At 46.6% G+C, this 23,786-nt stretch overlaps 1 protein-coding gene across 1 annotated transcript in view; it reads left to right on the forward strand.

The window, feature by feature from the left end:
* Positions 1-3,202: 3,202 nt before the first annotated feature.
* The window catches only part of DAAM2 (dishevelled associated activator of morphogenesis 2), a 104,456-nt gene continuing 83,872 nt past the window's right edge, over positions 3,203-23,786 (forward strand). Inside the window, exon 1 of the mRNA XM_033102411.1 lies at positions 3,203-3,336. The gene's annotated coding sequence lies outside the window, so the exon portion shown is untranslated. The remainder of the gene's footprint in view (positions 3,337-23,786) is intronic.

Consider the following 23,786-nt stretch of genomic DNA (forward strand, 5'->3'; position numbering starts at 1 on the left):
CTCTTCATTTCTATTTGGTCCGTGGCTGCTAATTTCTATAAATTCCACTTCATTTCCTCATGATTGTGGACAATTAGATTGGCCTGTGGTGTGATTTCCAAGGGAGGATGGTCACATCACAGCTACTGATACTAGAAATTAGTCATAAAACGCTCTTATGCTTTAGTAACTTTTCTGCATCTTTTTTTTTCAAAAATAGTTGCAAATAGATAACATTTATTTAATATTTGCCATCTGTTGGGCAATATAGACAACAGTTGGAAAAGTGGGATTAAAATTGAGAGGAAATGTGGTTAGAATATAGATTTGGACGTAGAGACAATGGTCGACTTTCCCAGACAGTTATTGCGTCTGTGGTGGAATTCATGAGAATTGAATGAATGCACAAGAGGAGAATGAAATCACAAGAAGAGAGTCTGTGCTACTCAGGAAAAGGACTGCTACTGACAGATGCCTGGGGAATATCAATATCTAGATGGGGTAAGAGAAATCAGGAGAGAAACCACACAAGGAAACTGGTAGTGATGGTAAGACCTCCCTGAGAGAGGGACGTTCTTCGAGAAAGTGGTGGTCTAAGCCTTTCGAAGGACCCCAGAATGAAGAGTGACAAGACTGGATTCATCTGAAAGACCAAGTTACCTTAGAAAGACCAAGTGACCTTAGAAAGAGGGATTCAAGGTAGGATGTCAGAGGGTCGCTGAAACATGAGGGGGATTCGGGTACGTAGTGGACTGCACTTAATTCCCAAGCAGCCTGTGGCACTTTCCAGTTCCAGAATTTACTTGCAATCTGCTTCATCCTGGTTGAATTAAGCAGAATTCACACCAACTTAGTAGGAATAAGGGTCCTTCATCAGCCCTTTTTTGTTGTGGTATTAAAGATGTTACAGAAAATACACAGAATTGGAGTCAGAGGAACTAGCTTAGGGTCCAAGTTCCTTTATTTACGATCTGGAGCAGAACATTGATCAGATATGGCTTGTTTTCATATATATATATATATATGTGTGTGTATATATATATATATATACACACACATATATATATATATGGAAGTTACAGTGATATCTTCTAAAGTTGTGAGGTTGAGGGAAAATATATACAAATAGGCTTTGAAAACTAAAAAGAATTATGCCAGTGCAAGGTATGTAAAAAATCACTGTCCTACCTGTAAGTTAATGCTCAGGAGTTATCCTAACATTATATTTTGGTGGATTGACAAGAGTGTATCAAGTAGGACTATATGTTGCTGTAAACAACAGAAGACTCAACTATAATAACGTAAACACGTGGTTTATTTTTCTCACCTAACAAGAAGCCAGAGGAAGGTGCAGCAACTTATGGCTGTCATGTAGGTAGGACCTGGGCTCTTTCTACCTTCATGCTCCGCAATCCTTAAGTGAGTGGCTTTTGTTCTCAAGGTTGCAGGATGGCTGCAGTATCTCCATGTTCCCAGAGAGGAGAAATGGGGGAAGGGAAAATAGGGACTGTCGAAGGGTTGAAGGGGCATGCCATCGGAATCTGACCTTCCCTTAAAGAGTTTTTGCGGCTGACCCCTGCCTTATGTAGGACAGAACTGGGTTTCATAGGTATCCCTAGTTACGAGGGAGTCTGGGGTGGTGGATATTGTGGATTTCCGGTTTTTTCATTGAGGAAGGAAAAGGAGAAGGGGTTTGTCAATGGCTTTTGGAAGCCAATTTGCATTGTCTACAGCAAAGCAGAACTCACCTTGTCAGTGGGACCTGGATGTGAGGAAGAGGAAAGACATGGCAGTGGGGTATGACGCTCAGGAGGGCAACCCGACAGTCACCAAACAGCAGGGCTCTGGGCGCCCTGTGGCTTGGATCCAAACATCTCGGCTGTCCCCCACCAAGAGGCCCAGCCCCAAGACTTGGCCCCTTCTGGCAATCAGCCCTAACCAGCTGCTGCCAAAGGGGTAAACACATTCCAAGTCCTTGAGTCCCTGCTGCACTGTAACTGTGGTTAAGGCACCCCCCACCCCCACCCCATCTGGGCTAACAGAAAGTTCCCTTGAGTCTGGGATAGTTTAGTGATGATCTGCAGTTATCTGTGTCCCTTCTATTAATGCAGAGTTGAATACCTACACGCTTCTGTTATTAGCTGTGGAGGCAATTTGCTTCTCATGTGTGTCATCTTCATGTTCCTTCTCCAATCCTTGGGAACTACGAAGGATAAAGCAGTACATTCTCTTTTTCTCTACTCTGGAAGGATGGCCCTTAAACCAAGCCATTTCCCTAAGCCCCTTCAGCTAGGTGGAGAAACAGACAACCATCGGAATCCAGACCTGAACACCTAGAAAACGCTACAAGAGGTCATCACCCAGTGTGGATGCCAACTGCTTGCACCCTCCTGGGATTGTGGAGGAAACAGAGACCTTACCGTCAGGATGGTGCCTATCATGGAGGAGGCAGTTGCTCTTGACTAAGGCAATTTCCAGTCCAGTCCAGGAGATGGATCACAATCACATCTAAGGAAAAAAACATTTTAAGTCATTTCTTAAAGTATGAATAAGAGCTATTGTAAATGGCTGCTCAAACTCTGTATATAAGCAGTGAAGTAAGATGAATTGACTGGCACTGAGTTGGAAAAGCTATACAGAGGCAGGGAGTGTGGAACATAATTTTATAAAAATAAACTTTTTTTTTTTTTTTTTCACGTACACACTCCCAAAGAAGAAATGGAAAAGTTGTTAGGGTGTGGACCAGGGCTTCTAATTAGCTGTTCTGTTCTGCCTGATTTATCTCCTTTCTTGCCCTAGCACCTTCCTGGGACTTACTGTCCCATGTAGGACACTGGGGATGGAGAGGGCATTCTCACCACTCCTGACCCCTGCAGCTGGCTCAGGCCAGGTCTTTGCGGCCCGTTGCCCCCTGGAAGAGCAAAGAGAAACCTACTGCCCAGGTCGCCACTCTTGCCTCCTTGACCCTTCCATGTTTCCAAAACAGAGGGAGCCCTGAGAAGGCTCCTTGCCAAAGTTGGAAACAGCTACCCTCATTGTCTGCCTCGCCCTGCCGGCTGCGCTCGCCCTTCCTCCCTTCCCTCCTTTCTGTCTGAAAGTGTGAAAATTACAAATCCCAAGGAGCTGCAATCAGAACTCTACCTAGGGAAAATTCGGAGTATCCTTGCCATAAATATCCCGCTCCAAGACGCCTGACGTCAGAGCGGGGCGGGCGGGAGAGCGAGGCCGGAGGGGAGGGGAGGCGGCGTTGGTTTCTCTGAATACAGCGGAGTCCAGAGAGAGGAGCCTGAGAGCGGCCACGAGCGCGCAGCCGGGGTTCGGGCTGCAGGGAGCGGCGCCCGCCATGGGGTCCTCGGAGTAAGTGCAGCTGACCTGCCTCTTCTGTTTCGCGTCTGTCCGTGGGGGTGGGGGCCGGGCTGGGGAGGCTTTCTGCCGGCACTTCCCCACTTTTCTCCCCCCTACTTTCTTCACAGTGCTAAAAAGGGATTGGAAAGGCAGCGGCTCCACAGGCTGCCTGTTTTGTTTCTCCAAAGTGTTTGCAGGAGCCACCGGACCCTGAGTGGGCTCCCAGGGCCTGCATGTGAGCGCGCGCGCGTGTGTGTGTGTGTGTGTGTGTGTGAGAGAGAGAGAGAGAGAGAGAGAGAGAGAGAGAGAGAGAGAGAGAGAGAGAGAGAGAGAGAGAGAGAGATTTGCTTGTGTGTATGTGTCTGTCGGTATTAGCACATCTGGACACAGGAAATGTCTTTGGAAAACTTTTTAAAATGTTTTTTTGTGTGTGTGTGGCTTTGAAATCTGATTCCTTGTTGTCATAAGTGGACAGACATAACCGGTACCCCCCCCAGCTCCAAACTGACAACTTTTTGGTGGTGGTTTTTCCAGGATTAGTTTGTGCCTTCATTCTGGTGATTTAACTCTTCACCAGCCCCCAGCTCCCACTTGCACGCCTGGCCTGGGGCCATCAGGCAGGGCAGGGGAACAGGAGGTTCTTGCTCTCAGTGAGTGGCAGGAGACTTTGGGCTAGGAAAGGCGCATCTCAGGGAAAGGGGTCCTGACTTTGGGACCTCAGCACCTGTGGCTGCTGCCAGTCCCCTGCGGTGGCCCTGACATCCCCAGGCCACGGGTCTCTGACTTAAAGTGGAAGGAAGCATCTGGTCAGGAGGCAGGTAATTGTAAGGAGGATGAGGGAGACGAGGTGGAGGTGGTTGGTGGCCGGGACACTGCATTTCGGTATCCAGTCCTGCCCCAGGAGTGGCATGAATGTGTCGGCCACATGTGCCCACGGTGGGTTCTCTGGGAGCACCACAGTGCCCCAAACAAGATGCAAGCTCATAACATAAAGAGACATGTCTGAGCTGTGGGGTGGAGGAAGGGGGGACGTGGGGGAGAGGGAGAGAGATTTTTATCAAAATTGAACACAGATTGCTGAGGTCTGGGCTTGATTTAACTCTTCTCTCTCTGCTTTGGCCACTTTTCCACAGTTCTGTGGCAGATTTGCAAAGTTCCTGGGAAGGTGGAAAGGAAAAATCACGCCTCTCTAGGAAAGAGGCCCCGGAGGTTTTCCTTGAAGCCGACATGGGAAAGAAAGCAACTTCCCATCTTTGAAAAGCTTAAAGTTGTGTGTTTCCCCCTTTCCAAGTTTGGTGTCAGCGTCTTGGATTTCTCTGAGAAGTTGGCTGATGGAGGGGATGGTTTCTCTCTGGGATGCAGAGGGGGAATTGTGCTCTCCTGAGAGTGGGAGGGAGGGGGGCACAGGCCAGCAGCCCTGGATTGCCCAATGCATGGCCCTGGACGTCAATAGCTGGGTTCAACAAACCAGTGACCACTAAGAGAGCCCTTTCAGCTTTGTCCTAGCCCGGTCCTCTGGTTTTGTATTTTGCAATAGAGCCAACCTACAATGTTTGGGTGGGAAGAAGATTACTGGACTCTCCCTGTGTCCTAGAAAAATGCGAGAATGAAGGGACAAGGAGGAAATCTGGATATCGAAATGGATCCACAGGAAGTTGGAGATTTGGGAAGGATTTTAAAAATTATACAAATTGACCCCGAGGGAAATGCTATAATAGACTGAGCAGACAGCAAAGTCAGAAATAGACTCGTTTAACTTCAGGAGTACATCTTCCACTTAAGGGTAATGAAGAAGGAAATGACTTTAATGGCAGTGTAAACACGTGTGTGTAAATCGGGGTAGCTGGGTTCCCGTGAGATGCATGTGTAGGCACATGTTGACGCGTTTGTGACTGTGTTGTGATAGTCATGGCTTTGGGTCCTGGAAGCAGATACAGCCCATTTCTCATCTGTGCTGGGAGCTGCGTATGACCCCCCCATTTCTTTCTTTTAAAAAAAAGACGGCTGTGCTGTTATTGTCCCGCTGCCTGGTAGCTGCACGCTCCGGCGCATAGCTCCTAGCTGAGTTTTCAGAGCTTTTCCTCTAGATCCTGGGATGCTGAGGGAATACTCGTGCCCCCATCAGGACAGAAAGAGGAGAGAAACTTCTCCTGGGCGTTAGAACCTACAAGACAGTCAGGCGTTCGTTCCGGTAGGGAGGCCCGTTTTTTCTTTTGGTGAGGGTGAGGGAGGTTGAAAGACTCCTGCTTTCTCTGGGAACATATTCTCTCCCCAGTCTCCTTTCCCAGCCTCCTGCCCCCAAAGTTTTGGGCACCAAACAGGTTAAAATCTCCCCCTCACTGCAGAGCCTCGGGTCCAGGGGTGAAGGAGAGGGTAAGCCTAAGTGCCGGTGGCCAGGAGGGCACAGAAATAATCAGCCGGGCAGAGGCTTGCTTCTTTGGTTTCAGTGGAGCCAGTAGAAGGAACGATTTTAAATATTCTTGCTTATCCCCACTGTTTACAAACAGAAGGCTGAATACCCAGGGATGGAGGGGACCTATTGGAGGTAGACTCCCAGAAACAGCTTGTCCCAGCACAGGGCTCCTTAGGGAGAGAACTGGCCTTTCAAGTTTTTCATCATGTGGGTTTCTCCAGAGGGCCAGTGGAATCCTTGCCCTTTGGGGTTCACTCTGGGAGATATTTCACCAACTTGAGACTGGGGACACCTTCCCAGGCCACTGAAACTTGGACTGATGCTGAAGCTTTCTCACTGCACCTTCTATCAGCTCAAGCTCTGGCCAGACCTTCAGCCATCTCTGAGATCGGAATACTTAGGGTGCATTCTCTAGCTCTCCTGAAGAGCCAAAGGGCAAACACACCTGGCAGAAAAACAACTTGGAGGGTGTCCTTGGCTTTGATAGCAGATAACCCTCTAGATCTCCACAGCCAGAACCTCTGTGTTCAGGGATCCTGTGTCCTTCAGCTCTGGACTGCCAATGCAGCCTGCACAAGGGAAAGACTGCCCTGGGAGAGGACACATTACTTATTCCTGTACAGATGAGCTTCGCGTGTCCTCATCTGTAAAATGGGGATAGTATTTACCGCACAAGGTTTTGTTTTGTTTTTTTGTTTGTTTATTTTTTAAAAAATGATACTTATGCAAAAGGACTGAAACAGAGCTAGGAATGTTGTAGACTCGTAATAAATGGCCTGTCATGATGCGTTGTCAGCCATCAGGAGCGTGTGTGTGGAGAAAGGACCTCGCCGCCACCTAATTTGGTGTTTTCCATTACTGAAAGCCAGTGGATGGAGTTTCTACGGCTCTGGTCACCTTTACTTCCTCCCTCCTGAAAAGGTGGCTCTTGAGGATTATCCAGGAGCTTGCCTGGCCCATTATCCTGAGGGGTGGGAGGCGGCTCCAGGCATCCTGGATATCTGCCCTGGAAACCACTCCTGTGTGTTTGAGCTCTCTAGGGAAGGAGAAGGGCAGCAGAACAGGTTGTATGTGTCTGGTGGGGGTGGGGCAGAAAGAACAAGAACCAGATGCGTCTTGAAGAACAAGCCTGAGGTCAGAGGTTGTTTAGGCAGCCACTGCTCCTCTAAGGTACTGAGGTCAGAGTAAGGGGAGAATCTGATGGGTTGTAAAGGATGGAAGCTTTAGCTCCCCATAAACTTCTCTGGTGGTGGTTGTAGGGTGGGGTGGCTGCCCCCTGATTGACACATTGTCTAGGGGAGTGGGTAGTCCAAGGACTGAAGGAGCATCTGACGCTCGAGAGAGCAGCTGCAGGTTCTCTTGGCCCATCTCAGAGCTTCTAAGTTATCTTTCAATTTGACATTTAAGACTTTGAGGATCACATTTGTTTCTGTTTTGTTCAAGCTCGCTCTTGAAGCATGGCCTGGGATGACTTTTCAGCTTTTAAGAGGCTCAGCCAGTGGCCAACTTCTCTTGAGATGACCCAGATTGGGGGTCAGTGAATTCCTCACTCCTGGCAGTGTCTGTTTCTCCAACTCTCTTCTCACATTTTTTGGTTTGTTTGTTTTTTTGTTTCATTATGAGGTTATAAAACTGCGCCGTCAAGATTGCTTTGCGGAGGTGGTGGGGGGGGGATGCCTTTTCTTTGGACCTGTGTATCATGCTAGCGCTGTGCACGGCTTATCAAACTGTGGGCATTAGCAGGTGTCGTGGGCTTCCTTCTGGGGCTTCCCCGCCCCCCAAAAAGAAAAACCTGGGAAAATAAACTTTAAGAAGTTTGGTATCTCTCTGAATCTTGGCCAAAGAGGAACTCAGTTCTTTGTAGGATGCCCCATGGTTCTAGAACCGAGTAAACCCATGTTTGAGTTCTGGCACAACTGGGTCACAAGTTGTTCAACCTCTCTAATTCTTCTTTATCTGACAAATGAGAACAATGCTTATTCTCACCTCCCAGGGTTGTTTTGAAGATGAAATGTAATGATATATATGAAGGACCTAGCAAACTGCTCAGCGTTCAGCAAAATGTTAAGGGACTTCTCCTCTCTAGTTCTAAGCTCATGAAAGTACATGGGTTTGGACAGTTGTCCATAAGTCGAAGTAAAGAAGCCGCTTACTTGAGGCTTAACAACAGTGCTCAAAGGTCAGCTGTCTGAGCCTGGAGATGGAAACCTTTAAGACAAAAGTGGGGCACAGATCAGCGCTCCCCATGCCAAACAATGGCAGACCCATGTGACCCTCTATTGGAATAAAGGAAAGGCCACCCGCTCATTTACCCACAAACCTGGGCTGTTAGTGAGCTCTCCATAGAGCTTGTTTTAGAATTCCCAAGCACTGTTTTTGTTTACAGAGTCAAGGTCAAAACTGGACAGAGAAACCACTGGGGCCGTACCTAACATTAAAACCTAATAATAATGGTGCCATGACAACAGTACCTTGCATTTGTATAGCATTCTATAGTTTGAAAAGCACATGGCCTCATTTCATCACCATAACAATCCTGTGAGATTGGTATTATCCCCATTTCATGACTCATACTTTATGGGCTAAAAGACTTAGCCTAATACACACAACAGGTAAGTGGAAGAAACAGGAAACGAAGGAGGATCCAAGAAGTGGGTTGCAGCCCTTGGCTACACATTAGAATCAGGTGGGGAGCTTGTATCAATACCTGGGCTCACCCTGGACCACTTAAATTGGGATCTCTGGAGAGTGGGGTCCAGGCATTGAGAGTTCTACAAGCTTCCAAAATCTGAAGTCTAAGTTGAGAGCCATGGGTCCAAGGGGAGAGTGAAAAGTACTGTACCCACCTTGGGACTCAGGGTATCAGGCACGGATAGAACAAACAGGCAAGACTTCGCTAGCATTTCATTTAAGCTGCGTGATCGTGAGGACTTGCGTGATTTTCCTTGTATCTCCAGAACCTTGAATAGTATTGGGCACAAGGTAGACACTCAATAAACGTTGGGAAATGAATGAACGAACAAACTGCTATTGATTAGGAGCCAACAATTTCAACAGCCAAATCCAGCCTGTCACCTTGTTATATAAGTCAAGTTTTATTGGAATGCAGCCATGCCATTTGTTTATATGCTGTCTATGGCCACTTTCCCACTAAAAGGGCCGAGTTGAGTGTTGGAATAGAGACTGTGTGGCTCCTAGTGCTGACAATATTTACTCTCTGGCCCTTTAACAGGAGAAGTTGGATGGCTTCGGCTCTGGGTCTCAGACGAGAGCGGAACAATTATACGTTAGGGAGAGTTATTATTGCCCAGTGGTCAAGTATATGGGTTCTCGAATCAGACAAACCTGCATTTGAATCCTGGCTCTGCCACTTTCCTGTTGTAAGACTTGGCATATTATTTTACGTCTCCGAGTCTCAGTTTTCTCATCTGAAAAAGCACGGACGATAATAAATAAAACCTCCCTCGCAGGACATTTGCGAGGATTGTCAGCCCTTGGCCTAGGGTAAGCAGGCAACAAATGTTAACTCTCGCTGTGATGGTGGTTGTTGTTCCTTGCAATTGGCCAAATCGAATAAGAACGAACTAAATTAAAGTCAAAGTCTAAACCCAGTATCACAGAATAAGGGACGCGGTGGGAAATAAAAATTAGGCGGTAAGCTGGTGTAATGAAGAACGGCTATGAGGCTTCTGAGGTAAAGGGAGTCGTGTTTTACACCCCAGGGCAGGCCCCCAGATGTGAGTGATTTGCCCCTGTATGGCTGACTGCGGTGTCGACCAGCAATCCCCATCCTTCCTCAAGGGTCAACTTAGATTTTATTGCTCTGACCCAAGTCACAGGCAGGTCCTACCTCTATACCCTTGTTCATAGTTCTTTCTAACTGAAACCCTCTTCCCCAATCCTTATCTTCCTGGTCCACTTTTTCCTGCCAGGCTTGCCCTGCTCCCTCAAACTCCCTTTTAAGGTTCCCTCCAATCACTCCTTCCTCCCTATTCCCATGAACTTGGCACAAAGCTCTGCCATACCAGTTAAAACATTACATTACAATCAAGGAAGGCCCGAGTCTCCATCTTGCCTTCTATGTCTTTGAAGCTCATAAAAGTCGAACTGCATGGTGGAGTCCATACCTGATAGCCAAACAGTGTCAGTTGGGTCCTTGATTCAATGCAGTGATACCTGAGTTAACGCCTGAGGAAGAGTAGGACTTGCCCAGGTGCTGATGGGATGGCAAGAACGAATTCCTATAGCCAACCAGATGGAGAAGAGCTACCCAGTTTAAAGACTTGCGTGGACCCTTTGTGTCCTCATCCCTCCACTTTGTGGTGGCTCCTGCCCTTTGGGACACCTCTCCTAGGGGGCAGCCAGGGACAGGGAAAGATGGAAGAAATTTAAAACCAACTCTTTGACTTCTTGTCAGCAGATGTGGTGAAAGTGGGGTTTTGGCTTCTCTGGGCTTTTTATGTATATGTGCCAAGATAATTGGGAGTTAGCTTGCTCTGGTCAGCTTTCATTAGCGTGGTAATAGAGAGCAGTATGGTCACGAATAATAGCAAGCAGCAGATAATTCACAGAATTGCCATTTAACTACAGAATGTGTTCCATCATTGTTATGGATTTTAGTGGTCGATTTATTTTTGGTGGCAGATGTATATTGTGTGTGGAATACAATTAAAATAAAGTTCTCTTCTAATGATTAAGGGGAGGGCACAGAAAAATCCCGGCCTTGAATGAAATATGCCTTTTCGCCAACCCCCAATGGACAATTAAGAGCTTCTTGCTAAGAGCAGAGGGAGGAGAGGGAGAAATCGTATGTTTATATAGGTCCCCATTACGCACATGGCCATATGCCGATCATTTTTTAAAAATGTGTTCTTTATTTGATTTTTGCAGATTACGAGAGTAATTCTTCCTTGCTTAAACAAGTGACTCAATCTCACGCAGAGGTACAAAAAGATAAATGGAAAATGAATAACATCTCTACGCCCCTGGTAGTTAACGTTAATTGCCTAGAATTATGTTCTCCCGTATCTTTCTCTTCGTTCATACGAATACCTACAGGTGTGTATACAGGTAGAGCAGGATCTTGTTGTGTGTTTGTTTTTCACTGAAATGGGATCTAACTGGGCACACTACTCTGCAGCATACGTTTCTTCCCCTTGACTATGCGTCAAGTTCATCCCTACAAGGGATCAAGCTTTTTTTGTTTTGCTGTTGTTGTTGTTGTTCTGATTTCTTTATGCTTAGACACACCCAGCTCTGTATATCTGAGACCATGCCATTCTTGTAGGGATGTTTACTTTTCCATCAGTCAGTTGTTACATGTGGTTCATCCTGGCTGATCACCAGGTTGGGTCCCTGAGTCTGACATATCAAGCATTCATCACCCAGGAAAGCTTTGCTTTGGCTCAGGTGGTCATGTACAAGGCTCGCTGACCGTCCTGGGGTATGACTACATGTTGTGTGTGGCCCTCGTTTGTTCCCTACAGAAGCTCTTGAGCATCAGGCCCTGTGGCTGGCCTCCACCCCCTTTTCATCACACTTAGCCTTCCTTCCTTGGGTCTCTTCAATCACTGAAAATGTGGGAAATGCAACAGGAAACATCAAAGACTGGTCCATTAAATTGGAGACCGGTCCTGACGGAGCAAATCAGGCGGGTGTGTGGATTCTACACCCTGACTGCCTGGCTGGGTCCTAGTCCTGAGTGGTGGACACTGGGTTGTGCTACCCAGACTCCCGCTCAGGACTGACTCCCAGGGGTGGGCCGTGCTGGCGGTGGTCTCTCCTCTTTGGAATTGCCTCAACTCAAAGGTTGCTTTGCCCACCATCACTCCTGCCCATGCTCCCCTCCTGAGTCTCCTGCAACCGAGGACTGGTGGGAGCGATGAAGGCCTGGACCCTCTGTCCCAATGAGGGGAAATTCTAAAGGGCCTCCCAGCTGCAGGGCTCCCCTGGGGTCCTCGCCGAGGCTGTATGGCAGCCACACTTAGCCCTTTGCCTAGCGCTGCCTCCGACCCGTCCCTCCCTCCCACGGGTGGTCGATTCCAAGAGCCCTTCCTAGTACTCCCTGCCTGTTCCACGCATTGTGACTATTTTATATGAAATCGTTTTGGAGGAGTCCATTACTGTCTAGGTAATCCTTGGTGGCTATCGTAGAATATAGAAAAGTGTACTTTTTTTTTTTCTTGTGCTCTATTGTGTGTGTTTTCTAGATGAGACCCAACTGATTTCTCTACAAATAGAGTTGTGTCATAATCGGAAGACTGAGCAAATGTTTTGACTGTTATTGCCAAGTTTGTATTTGCCTCTGACCCTGTCCCTGCTCCCCGTGCTAGGCTGAGGGGTGTAGGTATATCTGGGTACCAGCATGACTGGATGGCTTTATTGCCCACTTGCCTCTTGATGGGGGCTGGACAAGCTGACCGATGGGAATTCCTCTTCATCTTACTGCTGCTTCTGCAGTATAAAGGGGGTGATCTCAGAGGACCCTGCTGGCCTACTGGAAGCCACCTTCCTGCCTATATAGGTATTCACCTCATGCCTGCAGATGTGACGTGTCTGCCAGATCTGATTTGTCCCTGTGGGCGTTTGTTTCTTACTAGTTTGTCCCAAGCATGGGCGGTCTTTGGCATTCATTGTGAGTTGAACATCCCACCTTTCAGGTTATGTACACTGATCGCCTGCCTGAGTGCCAAAGCAAAGCTTGCCTGCGTGATGGAGACGCTGTGTGCCACTCTCAGGGATCTAGACTTATAGTTCAACGTCTGAACACATTCGAGGGGTCGATGTCAACACGCCCTCCCTCACTTCCTCCCAGACACCACAGCCCCCAGCCTCAAGATTCTCTGACCTGGCAGCAAGAGAAGGGAGTGACTCCAGGTCAGTGGGGAGTTCCATCAATGTTTCCACCGTGCCAGGGGCAGCTTTGAATTTAGTTGGAAGCAAATTCAGGCTTTCTGTGGACTTTGGGCAGTACAAGGGCCAAGCCATTTTAACTCTTCTTTTCTTTTTTTAATTCTCCATCAATATATTTATCAGTCCGTTCCCGGTCACGTGGCGCTGGACTGGCAGCTGCCCAGAGACAGAGTTAGAAGCTGCTTCAGCCTTTCTGAGATACACAGTTGATCATTTACCATCACCATTACCCTGAAGAGGTAAAGTTAGTGAAGTCTGTGGCTGCCTAAACGGAAGCAGGGGCTGACAGAGTTGATACACAGACCAGATTTCTGAGTTCTGAGTATAAGGCTGTGGTTCATAGCACAAGCCCTGGGTTCAGGTTCTGGCTCCACGTTTTGTTAGTTGGGTGGCCTTGCACAAGTTACTTCATGTCTCTGTGCCTTAGTTTCCTCATCTGTAAAATAGGTTGTTATGAAGAAAAAGTGGATGCATGACTTGGTAAAAAGAAAAAAAAGAAAGTTCTTGAAACCATCGTTGGCACATAGTAAGCACTAACGAATGTTAGTGATGATGATGGTGATGGTGATGGAGCTGATGATGGAGAATAGGGACCAAGTCTCATAAACTCTGTTTGTACAGTGCCTGGCGCAGAGCTGGGGCTCAACCAGCATTTATTAAATAAAATATCCCACTGCCTTTTGCTGAGTGAGTGTCTGTTGCCTACTTAGTCAGTTCAACTCTCTACCAAAAAAAGAAACACGTTTTCCACTTAAAATTTTATTTTATTTTAAATTTTGAAGTTTGACATGATTCAGAAAAACACACAGTTTAGAAACATATAGCCCAACGGATTTTCACAAACCAAACACATCTGTGTAAGCAGCCTCTAGATCAAGAAACAACGCTCCACAGCCCCCCGCCTTCCCCACCCCGAGAAGCCCCTCGTGCCCCCCCTGGCTCCTACCCTTCCAGGATCCTGACTCCTAACACTGCAGATTAATTTTACCTGTTCTTGAACTTCACATACGTGGAATCATGCGGTGTGTACTTGTGTGCGTCTGGCTTGTTTTGCTCAGCATAAAATTGTGTAAAGATGCGCTGATGTACGTTTATCCTCATTGTTATGTCGTATTCCATTAGGTGACTGTACACACTTTATTTATCCACCTTGTGGGGATGGGTGTATGGGTGGTTTCCAAGTTGGGGGCTGTTGTGAACCGTCTTGCTGTGAGTATTTGTGTACTTGTCGTTGGGTGAACACATGAATATGTCTGTGTTGGTGTGTTCCTGGGAGCGGAATTGTTGGATCATTGGGCGGTACTGCCGAACGGTTCCATGAAGTGCTTGTACCGTGTTTTCCATTTTCTCACTAGTAGATTGGGGTTTCTGAGGTGTGCATATCCTCCGTGCTCTTTATATCTGAGAACTCACATGTTCTAGAAAGCCTGCTGGGGGAGGCCTGTCCTGTATACCAGGCATTGTGTTAGGTGTTTTCACTTACGTTGCTTCACCAGATCCTCACAACTATCCCACGAGATGAGATGGGTGTTATCCTCCCCCCTGACAGATGAGGAAACTAAGGTTCACAGGGGTTGAGTGACTTGCCTAAGATCACAGAGGAAGAAACGTTCAGAGTCAGAATATAAAACAGATATGCTTGAATCTCAAGCTCCTGCATTTTTGGATCTGATGGCATATAGTTTTGTCATTAAGGCTAACCCTGAATAGAAGCACAGACACAGATGTGGGGGCTGTGCCCCACAACCTGTGCCAGCTGTGGGGTGGTGGCTGTGAGAAGAAGCTCTGTGAAAAAGAGCAGAAATAAGGCAACTCAATGACCTTGAGAAGCCAAATTGTTTTCCTGTCCAGGGGCTGTTGGAGAAAGTCATAAATTTCCTGGAAGGCAAGGGTGACCATGTAATTTACTGTCTAAACCAGGACTCTTTCAAGACTGAAAGGATAGGACACTGGGACGCAGGCATACTTTGGCACTGTCCCAGGTAAACTGGATATATACTCACCCCCTGCACGTCCCTCCGAGCAGGCATTGCTCTCCTGGTTGTTGGTGGAGCTGTCCGGGTACCTTTTAACTCATTCAGAACACGGTCTGTCGGGAGTTTGCCCTGATGAGATGGACTTCCGGTCTCCGCTGTTTATACTAACCCAGGGTCTGACTTTCTTTTTTAGGCTTAGGCTGTGCCTTAATCACTGTGATAGGGATGGCACCTATCATCCCTATCAGGTGACAGACACTGAGTTAGCACTCAGGGAATCCTTGTTGACTGTATATAGCATTTATCCCCATGCTCATTCATTCATACATTCACTCATTCATTGTTCATAGAACAAGCTTAGTGTAGATTCTTTCCTCTTTTGTTTTGTGCAATCTGACTCCTATCCTGCTGGTCCAGAAAGAAAAGTCAGTTGTGTGTGTACGTGTGCATGCATGCAAAGGACAGGGATTAAAAGGGATCCACTTAATGAGCAGCAAAAGATACTGTATCTTGGGATTTGGTGTCAGGATCTAGGTTGAAGTTTCAGCCATCCACTAATTAGCTGAACTTCCTTAGATAAGTGATTTAGCAATTAAGCATATCTGAGCCTCGGTTTTAATCATGTGTAAAATGGAAAAGACAGTGATACGTGTGGCACCGGAGTTAAATGAATCTAGGATGCAGGGGATACGAGAAGTGCTCGTTACTCTGCGAAGTGCTGTGTAATGCTTAGCTATTAATGGTTGTGGTTCAACAACTCTCTGAAAAGCACAGGGGTAAGACGCTGTGTGCTGAGGCAGGTCCTGGGGAATGAATCCTGGTGAGCGAAAGTCACGCCCCTGCTGGGGCCTCCAGTCTCTAAAAGTGAGGCATACAGTGCCTACCTGGTAAGCCCATGGGACTGGGAGCTTTCGTTAATAAATAAGGAAGGAATCAGCAAATTCTTCAAGGCCGTAGAGATTTGATGTGGGTGTCAAAGATATGGATGCAAAGAATAATTAATTTCTCATTAAGCCCACAGCTGTATTTTCACCAGAACAACAGCAAGGAGCGTTGCAGGGCTTATGTGTGTCCAGCAGGAGCTTTGATGTAGTATAGTGGCTTCTAAAGCAGTTTCTGGAGTCAAACTGCTGGGATCCAAACTCAAATTCCACCACTTACCAGAATTGTAGCCTTGGGCAAGTATTTATCCTCCCCGAGGCTCAGTTTTCTTATCTGTAAAATGGTGACAGTAATAGTACCGACCCTCAAATGAGGACAAAATTAACACTTGTCCTTAAGCCAATGTTTGGGACATGGTATGTACTCAGTAAACCTTAATTATTATTATTTGCCAAATAATGTGCTTTCTTATGGAATACTAGTTACTGTATGGTGCTGATGCAATCGTTAGAGGAGCAAAGATCATTTTGAGATAGTGAAAGTCAGGGAAGGCTTCGTGGAAAAGAAGCGTTCCGAGGTATTGTTTAGATTTCTTTTATACCCTGAGCAAAATAATTTGATTATTTCTCTGATCACTCTGTTCTTAAAGCTCAGAAAAGCAGACTTAGTATGGAAGAAATTCCTTCCCTTAAGAAACGTTAAGTCAGATGCCTCCTGGAACTTTGAAGTTGGATAAGATGTGGTCCCTGCCCTCAGGCGTTTCCAAACTAGTTCATCCATCCTTGTGTCAGTGACAAGAGACATTAAGATGAGTCCTCAAAATATTAACAGTGTTGTCAAGGAAGCATCTAGAAGTGAAGAACACTCTTCCATGGAGATGTTCAAAGTTGAGAAATTTAGATTCCATTTAAGAGTGTTTCGGAATGTCAGGACGTTCCAGAATCTCCTTCCAGGTATCTGTTATTATTAGGGGAGTGATTTCATCTGTTGGGATGGTAAATATATGGTGCTTCCTGTATGAAGATGGACAAATGGTTCCGCTGGTTCCTTCAGTCCCTTTGTGACATCCACATAATTGTGTGTCTTGCAGGCGAAGGGCACAATGAAAACATTCTGAACTTTTTCTAGACAACGTTGACAAGGTCTGCAAGATGTATTCCCCACATTACTCAGGGATTGTTGGAATTTCTGCTTTCAGTGCTTCATCTCTAATGTTATGACTCATTTTAAAAGCCAATATGCAAAAGGAAGTCTTCCCTCTGCTTCCATCCACAGCTCTTCCTCCCTCTCCAAGTTTTCCAGTGAAGAAGTGATGAAATACCCAACTTGTTCCAACTTCTATAAATTAAAAGGAAAATTCTTTTGGTTTTACAAAGCATGCAAATATAATTCTAACTGTAAAATGATGGTATAGAATAATAAACATATGAAAACATGTTTAACGTTACTTGGAATCAGGAAGATACCATAAGTTGAAATCACAGGGAGACACCATTTCATACTCATCAGATTGGCCAAAAAAATTATACTCATCACGTTGGATGTAGAGCTTTGGCTCTAAACCATTCACTAATGGTGAGAATTATGTTGGTATGAACACTTTGGAGAGCAATTTGGTACTCTCTAGTAAAATTAAGATGCACTCACCCTGTTACCCAGCAATTTCACTCCTAGGTAAGTCTAGAGAAACTAATACATGTGAAAAGGCGATAAGTTTAGGAATATTCATTATAACATGGTTTTTAAGAGCTAGAAATGTCTGTCATCAACCAGAAGACTGGTTAAATAGTTTGATATGTACATACAATGGAATACTATGGAATGCAGTAGAAAAAGAAATGAATAGACTGTTCTAGTGAGGTATAATCTCAGAAACAGTGTTTAGTGGAAAAAGCAAGTTGCAGAAAGATGCCATTGATGAAGTTTGAAATCATACAAAATAATCCTCTCTTTTATTTATACATGTTTACACGTGTAATTAAAATATAAAAACATGTTTGGAATAACCACTAAATTCAGAGAAGTAGGTTCCTGTAGGGAAGGCAGGAAGGAAGACCAGGGAGGGGCACCCAGGGCTCTATTTATATCTGTGATATTTTATTTCTTATACCCAGTGATGGATACAAAAATGTTTATTTTATTGTCTATATGTTTAGCTAGCTAAAATATTTTTAGTTTAAAAACTTTAATAGTTTTATTTTTATTTATTTATTTTTAAATTATAGTTGATTGGGGTGACAATGGTTAGTAAAATTGCATAGGTTTCAAGTGCACAATTCTATAATACATCATCTATATATCACATTGTGTGTTCACCCAGAGTCAGTTCTCCTTCCATCACCATATATTTGACCCCCTTCACCCTCTTCTGCTCTCTCCCCTCCCCCACTTACCCTATGGTAACCACCAAACTATTGTCTATGTCTATGAGTGCCATTTGCGACAACATGGATAGATCTTGAGATTATTATGTGACGCGAAATAAGTCAGACAGGGAAAGTCGAGAATCATATGACTTCACTCATATGTGGGAGATAAAACTGAAAGCGACAAAGGAACAAGACAAACAAATAAAGAAAAAAAAATTAATAGTTTCAAATGGGCACAAACTCTCAACCACTCTCCTTTGCCCATTGGCACATAGGCAAGCCGAAGGCTGAATATGAAGCCGTGCCCCTTTGCTCCAGGTCCATATGGGGAGTTGTAGGTTGATGTGACCGTTCTCCAGTGGGCTACACTGTTCTCCAAACGTGTACACGGGACCCCGTATGCACGTGGTAATCACTGTTTCTGAAGTAAAAATCTTGACCTCTTTTTTTTATGATTTGTGGATTTATTGGGATCCTATTTTGATACACGGGGGCAGATGCAAGATAGGGTCATGGTAATAGAAACCAAAAAGCAACTCGCTGGCTCATTCTCTGTGTAGCCAGTTGCCAGGGCCTTCTTTCATTCCATCCCTTTCTTGGGAATCACTGGGATTTCTTGCTAGTGCTGGCAAGCGACCACAGCCATTATCCTGACATCCTTTTAATAAGGACATGGGACCAACAGTCTCACGTATTTCTCATTGCCCCAGCGTGAAAGAATTCCCCTCTCCCACCATAACCGCCCGGTTTCAGTGAGGGTCTCCATCCTTCTGACTTTCATCAATAAGGCTACCACTTTATTCCTCTTGCAAACATCCTGCTCTGGAGTGGGAAATTGCCTACCACTTGCTTTTACTGTTCAGCGTAGCCATGCTGACTTCTTCGGTGGGTGCTTATTGAAATGCAGTCGATTCAGCTCTTTCGTGTGCCTTACTCTTTAGTGCAGCCCCTTCTCCCTTGGCAGCTGGTCCCAGCCCAATCCAAGTGACACACACTGTGTTGGCCTTGAGTGCCCTGTTCTCTGTTGTCAGCCTCTGTCCTGGACGAGCTCATGAACCTCAGTGAGCCCCTTCTCTGGCCAGCATGGTGCTCGCACTGGGGACGAAAGCTGGGGGATGCCATTCCTCTCTGCCTCCTGCTTATTTGTGTATCGTATAATTCACCTGAATTAAAAGGAAGGAGAGCACATGAAATTGGGACTTTGGGGAGCAAATTCTGGGTATATGGTTGTTCTGAGAATGTACATTGCAGTCTGTGTCAGTCACGCTCTGGGCAGGAAACGGTTGGCACTCCCGAAAGGGTTTAAGTGGTAAGAATGTAAACGAGAGGACTCTGCAGAGAGATAAGGGACTAGAGGAGATGGTGAGACACCCAGAGATGAGCAACAGCAGGAAGCTGTTAACACTCCTCCACCTGAAGGGGCAAGGGGAGGGATGGCGTTATCAGAGCGCTGTGCCAGCTGGAGGAGGTGGTACCGCTTGGCAGGAGCTGTGGCCCTAGAGGAACACAGCCACGGCTCAGCAGAGAGGGAATGGGGGAATAAACACCCTGAGGTCTCTCTCCTTCCATGTCCTGGCCACCTGCTGTTGCTTCCCACTGGGCACCGAAACCCAGGAATGTGGGCGACGCATCTTAGAGAGGTCAGTGCCCTGGGCAGAAGCATGCAGGGAAGGGCAGGGAGAGGTAGTGGAGGGGCCAGCAGAGTTTGTTCAGCACCTGATATATTTCTATATGCGTTCATCATGTACCTGGACAGACCAGGCTTAATAAGGAGTCCCCTTTGATTCAAACTGTAATAGCTTGGGGCAATTTGGTCTCTGTCTGTGGACTGGTTGACTCCAGGAATCTTAGGTGGATAAGCCAGGAAGGGGGTCTGGGAGGGAAAGAAACTGACATTCACGGTCACGGGTCGGGTACTTTGTTCAATGCTTCGAAAAGGAAGATGTTTTGCATGTGACATGAGAATTGGCTATTTATCATGCTCGAAATACTCTGCAGTCCAGAGAATGGATGTGTCTACCTTAAAGAGATTGAGCTTGGTGGTCTCAGGTGCCAGGTTGAGGATTTGAGCCCTGGTCCGAGCCCAAGCCAAGTGACACACATGACATTGGTCTTAAGTGCCCTGATAGGTAAGCGTGTGAAGCTGAGGATACCGTTAGCTGGAACTAAGCTTCCCAGAGCTTTCCTCCCAGCTCCACTTTTATCCACATCACTCATTACCCTCCCCTGAGGCTTACCTGAGCACATCTCACCTCCTGTGAAGGCTGGGATAAATGTCAGAGAGGCAGCTGTGACTGAGTGTGCTGTGTTGTGGAGACATGGTCTCTAAACACTGTGGCAAAGTACAGAGAAAGGAGAAAATAACAAATCCACACTACAGGGGTACAGGGCCTGCCCTTGAGAATTCCCAGTTGATCCAGTCTATGAATTGGGATGCACACACCCAAAATAAGGGACACCTGCAAAGCAATATATCAAGGGAAAGTTCACAACGTACAAACAATATGTGTACTTGGCAAAGAAGGGTGGAGGAATGGAGCCATTGAAGTTGGCAAGCACTGGGGGTAGAAATGACCTGTTCTATCACATGGTCACTGTGTGACCTTGGATAAACTTCTGACATCTCTCAACAGGCTTTAGGTTCCTCATCTGTAAAATGGGCATACTAAAGGTATATTTTTCATTTTTGCAAGGTATCGTCTATGGAAACACAGTGCCTAGCACATAGTCAAGGCTCACTAAATGTTGGCTGTTATCAACATCACTAATATTCCTGAATGCCAATCACCACTTGGAAAGAGGAGTGAGCACTCCAGAATTCCGGCACTTCCTTGAGTCTTTTTTTTTTTTTTTTAAACTTTTTGTTTATTTTAAGTGTGTTTTTCCAGGACCCATCAGCTCCAAGTCAAGTAGTTGTTTCACTCTAGTTGTGGAGGGTGCAGCTCACAGTGGCCCATGTGGGGATCGAACCGGCAATCTTGGTGTTAAGAGCACCGCGCTCTAACCGAGCTAACCGGCTACCCCCAAATCTTGTAATTTATCATTGCCCTTTTCCATCCAACGTCACAGGCCTCAGTTCTCTGACTCACACTCATGTCCCATTAAGGGTGAATGCTAAGGCTGTTTGTCATCTGCTTGGTGCCCTTTAGGTGGGAATCATGAAATGTTAGGGAGTTAAGAAATCTGAAGAGGTCATCTAGTCTAGCATTTCCCAAACTTCATTTGATAAAACACCAGGTTCTCACAATGGCCCTAGGGAAAAAAAATTCCGTGGTTAAAGAAATTTAAGCAATGCTCTTCCATCACCCCAACGCTTAGCCCCACGGAGCCACAGTACTCAGAAGAGCAGTGCAGTAAAAAACAAACTAAAACAAAAAAAAAACAACAACAACAAATACCAACCAACCAACTAGGTTCCCGTTGTTTAAATTAGTCGTCTATGTATCTAAAGAGGAATTTTTCCTTGGGACACCGCACAGAACTAGTGCTTTCAGGGCATATGTCAGTTAGAATTTGTGCTCAGCTACACTGTACAGAAACCCTACTAGAATGGCTGTACCAACTAGGGGTCTTTATTTTTCCTACATAACCAGTCCAGCAGATGCAGTCCAGAGTTGGCAGAGTGGCACCAGAGTGCCAGCAGGGGCCCCGCTCCCCCTCTCTCTGGATTTCAGCCTTCCCTAGAATGAGACAAACGCTTGTTTTTGTGCTCGTTGCCTCATGGTTACACGATGGCTGCCTCACCTCTAGCTTCACATCTGCATTCCAGGCAGGAAGAAAGAGAAGGACAAAGCACAAAATGGAGATGCCAACTAATTCTTCTCTATTTAACAAGCTTTTCTGGAAGCCTCTCCAGAAACGGACCCAAACTGTGTTAAGTAGAGACTCAAACTGCAGCAGTGTCTAGGGGGAAGCTGAAAAAATTGTAATTGGGCTCATTGTTGTCTCCAACAAAAGCAGGGACCTACTCGTCAGGCAGAAGGACAGAAGAGATCGTAGGTGGGCAATTCACAGCTTGTGCCACATCGATCAAAGCTTTGCTCCTCGCTTCAGCAGGTCGATTCTAAAAGCATCCCATGCAAAAGAAAATAAAAACAAACAAAATTCTAAGCAACAAGGCCCTGGGCTCGCAGACCCTGTGCGGGTCCCCCAGCTGTTGTGGGTGCTCCAGCGAATGGCTGGCACCTGTGTGGACTGCCCTTGGGCTATTGAATGCTCTCGCCCAGAGGTGCCTGGACTTGTGTCATGCTCACCCACCCTCCTGTCCTGCCCCAAGTGGGGCCCTTGTGGCAGTGCAGTTCCCTCTCCAGAGCTCACAAAGATTGGGCTGAAGCGAGACCTCTCCTGAAACCACATTCTTGCCAGGTCCCTGTCTGCCCTCTCTTCTTTCCCCCATTCCCTTCCTGGTTTCCCCTAAGAGCACAGTCTCCGTAAGTGACATATATGCAAATCTGTCTCAGGTTCTGCTTCCAGGGTCCCAGTCTAAGGTGTCCTAGGTCAGGCAGGGAGCTCTTTGCTTCCTCCTGAGGGATTCGGTCTGAAACCCTTTCCCTCAGTCCTGTTTGTGGACCCTGGTGGGCTTCGACTTGGCCTGGGGGTTGTGGGGACAGCTCCACATTCCACCGTGGTGATGGCTGTGGGACAGCTTTCCAAGTGCTCTCACACATGTCGGAGGAGGCCTCAGCACAAGACACTCAGCAAGGGGAGTCTAGCACTGTATCTTATAAGGCAGATATTCTTAGAAACATTGATTTGCACTCTTAAGCCCACGGACTGTTTGAAGGGACTTGTCATGTGGGGTGTCTGTGTGTGTGTGTGTGTGTGTGTGTGTGATTTTTCCATCTGTGGCAATGGCAGCTGGGTATTTATAGCTGGATCTACAGGGCCATTCTCACGTGGCTAAGGAAAATTAAAACCTCATGTGGATTTTGTTTTGTTTTTCCCCTCTGCTTTGCCATTGCAAACTCTCCGGTTCTTAAACCCTGTTGTTGTAACTAGAGCCGCACTCAGCATCGCTCCGATGGGGAGGTTATGTAAATTTACTATTTCAGGCAAAAGTGCCTGTTCTCCATCAGTCAGGCCACAGGGTCTGAGAGGGGACTTTTGGGGAGAGCTTGTGGGTGACAGTAAGTGGCGGCCTCATCCATTACCACTCTCCTCGAAAGTGGTGGATTAACCTTGTGGAATGTGGATTCCTTGGATCACCTCCTGCGCCTTCTGCATATATGAGCTCCTTTGAAAGAAAACTATTTTCTTTCCCCCTTGTTTTTCTGTCTTCGTACGTCTTTTATGTCTGTGTTTTGCCTGCTCCGTTAGACTGAGAACACCCTGGGGGCCCGGTCTGTTTGCCCAGGTTACTGGAGCTCTCGGCCGGGGTGTGTGGGGAGGTGGAGGTGGCAGTAACTCAGGTCCCTGCTTTCTCCAGGATGGCTTAAGAACTCATAGAGTTCTGTAGACAGCAAGGTTGGGGTGGGTTGCCTGGTCTTTATTGAGAGGTCAGTATGCTTCCTGTTTGTGTTAAGCTGAGGAGACAGAGGCACCCAATGTAGACCCTCTACCATTTTATTCTGGTGGTCTGGAGCTCACACATTCACATTTTGGATTTAAGCAGCTGACGCTGCAGAGGCTCTGTAGCTGGGGCTTAGGGTAGCGCGGCGTGGCTCAAACCTGCCAGAGCATATGAAGGCCCCTGAGGAGCATAAGAAGGAAGGAGCTTAAACTTGGCTCCCATTTTCCCCACAGAGCTGTGTCTTCTCACTGCCCGGCCATCCCCAGGGCTGGCAGACCTCCTAGAGCTGGCCCGCTACACAGAGGGCTTTATACACTTTTACTCTTCAAACTTGCCAAATAATACCTGTCATCTGCTGAAGGCCTACTGTGTGCCAGGCACTGAACTAAGCACTTGCACAC

The sequence above is a fragment of the Rhinolophus ferrumequinum genome, chromosome 3 (assembly GCF_004115265.2).
Source record: "Rhinolophus ferrumequinum isolate MPI-CBG mRhiFer1 chromosome 3, mRhiFer1_v1.p, whole genome shotgun sequence".
Taxonomy (NCBI): domain Eukaryota; kingdom Metazoa; phylum Chordata; class Mammalia; order Chiroptera; family Rhinolophidae; genus Rhinolophus; species Rhinolophus ferrumequinum.